The sequence below is a fragment of the Empidonax traillii genome, unplaced genomic scaffold (genome assembly GCF_003031625.1).
Source record: "Empidonax traillii isolate 1590-97213 ecotype Southwest subspecies unplaced genomic scaffold, ASM303162v1 scaffold1535:size94756, whole genome shotgun sequence".
In the NCBI taxonomy this organism is placed as follows: domain Eukaryota; kingdom Metazoa; phylum Chordata; class Aves; order Passeriformes; family Tyrannidae; genus Empidonax; species Empidonax traillii.
In genome coordinates, this window is record NW_020956728.1 from 81164 (window position 1) to 85982 (window position 4819).

Below are 4819 nucleotides of genomic sequence, written 5' to 3' on the forward strand. Positions count from 1 at the left end.
ACCGTCATTACAGCTGGGATTTTTGGAGTCAGTCCCAACTGTCCCCTCCCTGGTGGCCATTCCCCATCCCAACACACCAGTTACCCCATTCTCAACACTTTCATGCAGAACCTTAAAAAAAATAATTAAAAAAAAAAAAAAAAAAGAGTGTAGGGACCTTGAACTGGGCTTTAAGTCAGTGATGAAACAGTGCCAAGGAGGGCAGCAGGGCAGTGTGTTATCAGCAACCCCACATCCAGCACACAGCAGGGTCACATGGAGAACATAATCTGTTCTTAAGGGTAACAAAAATGCCATTTCTGACAGACAGTCGCATGATGAGCTCAGAAGCAGCTCCACAGTCCCTCCTGATCCGCTCACCACACTTGGAGAGCTCTTCAGGAACCCAGGACCCTACGGTGGCATGCAAACTTCTGATTACTTTTTGGTTTTAATGTACCTTGAACTCAGCTCAGCTGAAAAGCAGAAGTAGCAAACACTGTGGTTTCGTTTGGAGGGGACAATTTGTGGCAGAGGAAGTTAAAAAGAACTTCCTGGGCAATAAAGTTTCTGATCTTTTGTTGATCCTGCAGTGCAGAGTTCTCTGCTGAGGCACCTGACCAAGAGCCCAGATCTCCAGCCTGACAGTCCAGTCCAGGTCTGGATCCTCCTGCAGCACAGACACAGTTGCAGATTCCATTGCCCAGCCTGGTCTGGAGATGATGTAGCAAAAACTGCTGTGCAGCCCAAAATAATACAGCTCTGACAGGGGTCTGACAGGTACCTTCCCACAGCCCTTCCAGGCTCCACTTCCCACTGGAAACTGTGCCACAACATCTCCAGGTCAGCTGGCAGCTCCTGTACCAGGCACCCTCACCCACAGGTCCCTCACACAGGTTGTTCCTGCTCTTGAGACGCTCCACATGCACAAGAACAGCTCTCCCCAGTGAATCCACATTTTTACTGCATCATCCTGTGAATCACCCTCTATCCACAAACCACAGAGTACAACATCTGGTGAGAGTCGTGTGCCCAGCTCCTCAAACCTGACTGCTGCCTCATCTTTCCCACCTATTCATCCTGATTTCCCACCTCATCCTGACAAGGGCAAAAGAAAAAGAGCAAAGTCCTTAAAAAACAGAAAGTGGAGGCACATGAAGGCAAACAGAGGCTGGCAGAGCTCAGCAACCCCTCCCTGATCAAGCAGGTACCCGTTCAACTGATGTATCCTTGGGTGAGCTACAAACATGGATCTTCCTTGGGAAATTCTGGATCAACGGAATTTTAGTCTCCTTGATAAGAACAGGAAATGAATGGACTACCATACGGCAAAAAAAAAAAAAGCTGAGTGACTGATCTGAGTTAAACTGCTCGTTGAAACCCCTCTGGAAGAGCCATCTAATACAGAATTCCAAGAACAACACAGAATCCCAGAATGGTTTGGGTTGGAGGGGACTCAAAGCCCATCCAGCCCCACCCCCTGCCATGGGCAGGGACACCTCCCACCAGCCCAGGTTGCTCCAACCTGGCCTTGGACACTTCCAGGGGCAGCCACAGCTTCTCTGGGCAACCAGACTGTTTAGTGAAGGCAACAAACTCCCTGCTGTGTCTGAGCCCCTGCCAAAGGCGTCGGTCTCCTCGTGCCAAAAAGCACTGGAATCCTCCCCGCTGTTGCATCAGACCAAGGTGAAAGAGCCTTCCCAGAGCCCTCCTGGGAACTCCTATTTATTTGGCGCAGTTTGGGGAACACAGAGAAGCACTTCCTGAAGAACAACATCTGGCCGAGTACCCACAAGAAAACACCCTGAATTTTCAAGCTGTTACTCCAGCTGGGTTTCATCAACTTACATTGTCTCACGCAGGTGCCCCTGACCTGCCACAAATGTTACCATGTTGGCTCCCATCCACCCAAAACACGGGTAGGAAACTGCACAAGAAGGGCAAGGATAAGCCTCAGATGCCAGGTTGGGTGGATATTTGCTTAGGAAACGCTGTGATGGCAGTAACTGAGGCAATACCTTCTGGGTGGTTTGTGCAGAACACACTCTGTGACCCCAGAGATGTAATGATGCAAGCAGTGAAATGAAATATAAATGAAGAGCAGAGTAAGAAAGGTGCCAGCTCACCTTTAAAAGCTGCATCCCTCCCATTTCAGGTAGCTGGATCATGGGAGAGGAAAGAAAAGGAGAGGGAAATGTGATCTAACTTGCACTAACCATTTAAACCCCATGTCTTCTAAAACCACGAGGCAGAGGCTAATGGAGTTTTAGGGGACAACCCTTCCAAACCTCAGCGGTGAAATAATCCTGATGGGTTTGTGTAGTTACAGCAGAGACATTTCACACCGTGTTCCCACTGCTGGGGTAACATTTGGGTCCACCATGTGACAGACAAATAGACTGAGGAGCTTTCATGCAAATAAAAGTTAGAAGAATTAGGTAAAAACCCAGCAACTGGTTAAAAAGCATTGGTGTTCTACCAGCACAGGGCTGAGAGGGAGACTGGGTTTATTCCTGCTGCCCAACTCAACCCTCCCTCCCTCCCTCCCTCTCCCAGATGGAAAGTCCTGATCCACTTTCCTTTATCCACAAGCCACGGCTAAAGCTCACAGAACATCTCCAGGGGTTCAACCCGCACCAAATCTTGCACCTCAAGCTCCCTGAGGGAGTCAGCAGCAAACCCAAAACTCCCAAATCCAGCCTCCAGTCACTGCTGAGCCCGGGAGGTGACGACTCTCCCTCTGCCACCACCACCGCCAGTTCTAAGTCTGCTTGTTGGTTCATGTCATCTTTCTCACACGGCTTTCCTCACATCCACTAACAGAATTAATTTCTAACTCTGCTATAGGGCACTTGGAACAATTCTATAGCTTGTTTGGATTTCTAGACTTGGGGAGGCGGGGGGAATTACCCCTCTGTTGGTAGCTGCTCCTGATTCAGTTTAATCCCAAACTGAAGCAGTGGTTTCACCAGACTGAACCACAGCTGATAAGCGGGGTAGTAGATAATTTATTCCTTTGGTTATGCTGAAGAATCAGACCCTTGAGGATCAGGGCTGTGCTCTGAGACCTCCTGTTCCAGAGACAACACAACCTGCAAGTCTGGTCTCCTCCACAATAATAAAACAGCGTAAATTCTGACAGCAACGCTGGGTGGTAGAGCTTGAGCACAACCCGAGGCCAGGGCAGCCCTCAGACAGGTCCTAATCACACCTGCAAAGCAACTGGCACAGGAGCAGATGACACACTCACACACTCCAAAAATCAGGGTCCAACCAGACCCTCAGCACAAGAAGCAAAAGCCTCAAAGTGCAGATGAGGAGTGGACACAACAGCCCGACACGACCCTCTCAGTCATCTCCCGATTCCCACCAGCGCTGGCAGGAGCTGCAGGAACACAGATTGCCAAGATATTCACTGATAACCTCCAAAACCCACAACAGAGGGGTTTAATTCCTTTTTCAAAGCCCACAGAACAACTCACTGGGTTATTCTGCGTACAAAGACTAAGAGCCTTTGCTGCTGGGTTGGCCAACTGGAGATCAGATACCACAGCAGATTTGTCTTAAGGTCAGTGCGAAGGGATTGAGAAAATATTTTGGGTTTTCCCATTACAAGAGAATTTGTCTAAATTCAGCCTCCATAATTGACCTAAAGTCAGGCCGCTTTGGCTTACAGATTTATGAAAGGAGGGAAATATCCTTCCCTTCAGCGCTTCCCTCCAGGTTTTATTTGGCTGCACGGAACCAGATTGAGTGTTTAGGACACACAATTTAACCTGCAACAACATCAGCAAGGCAAGAGGTGACTTTTCAAGAGGAGCATCAGCAAGCCCTCACCACACTCCACTCCAGACTCAGAAGCCCCAGACCTGCCTCATACACGAGGAAAACAGGGAAATGTGAGGAGGAAAAGCCACATTTAGACCTTTGGTTTTCACGGGACAAAGCCAAGACCCCTCTGACAGGTGCACACAAAAAAAATACTCTTTTGACATCATAAATACCTACATAAGCCAGAGAACATCAGTAAATTAAAAGGAACTGATTAACGTAAACCTGGGGTTTAAGGATGCCCACAAGAAAGGGAGGGGAAAAAAAAGTAGGAGATCTTTCTTTTTCTGGGCAGGTCACACCTGGATGTCTCGATGCTCCTGCACACAAGGACAGGTAACACCTGTAAACACACACAAGCTCCCAAGAGGAGCCTACACATCTCTCCACTACGTGTGGGCACTGGAATGGTTTTGGAGAAAGAATTCCCCATGGGATGAACCCACATCCTCAGCCAAAAAAAAACCCGAAAACCTCCATTTTAAAGTTCTGCATCCGCCAAGAAACTCCGTGCGGGGTTCCAGGCTCGTCCTGCACGGTCAGAAGCCAAACCTCGGCCTGCCCACGCCCCCTCAGCCCCGGGGGGGTCCGGAGAGAGCCGGGCCGGGAGGGACCTACCTTGGTGGGCATCTCGGCCAGGCCCATCCTCACACCTGCGCTCCAGGTGCTCAGCACGGGGATGGGGGGGAGACCTCCGGGATCCTTTCCAGCGATGGAGGGGGGGGGCAAGTTTCTTATTTATTTACTCCGGGAGGTGGGAAAAGCCGGGCCCTGCGGGAGAGAAAAGGGCTGTGAGGGGAGGGGGCCCCGCAGCCCCTCTGCCCCGTTACCTCCATCCCGCCCCGGGCCGGCCGGCGGGGCCGGGCCCGCCAGCGCTCGCAGGCCGGCCCGGGGGCGCGGAGCGCCAGGGGGGAGCCCCCCAACCCCTCTGCTCCTGCTGGAAGCCCCCCGGGCCCGGCCTCGCTTCCCGGGGCTAAAATGGAGGCGCGGGGCGGGTGAAGGGGTTGGG

At 51.1% G+C, this 4819-nt stretch overlaps 1 protein-coding gene across 1 annotated transcript in view; it reads right to left on the reverse strand.

Moving 5' to 3' along the window:
- KANSL1 (KAT8 regulatory NSL complex subunit 1) overlaps window positions 1–4514 on the reverse strand; it is an 82330-nt gene extending 77816 nt beyond the window's left edge. Inside the window, exon 1 of the mRNA XM_027907747.1 lies at window positions 4429–4514. The gene's annotated coding sequence lies outside the window, so the exon portion shown is untranslated. The remainder of the gene's footprint in view (window positions 1–4428) is intronic.
- Between the last annotated feature and the right edge of the window lie 305 nt (window positions 4515–4819).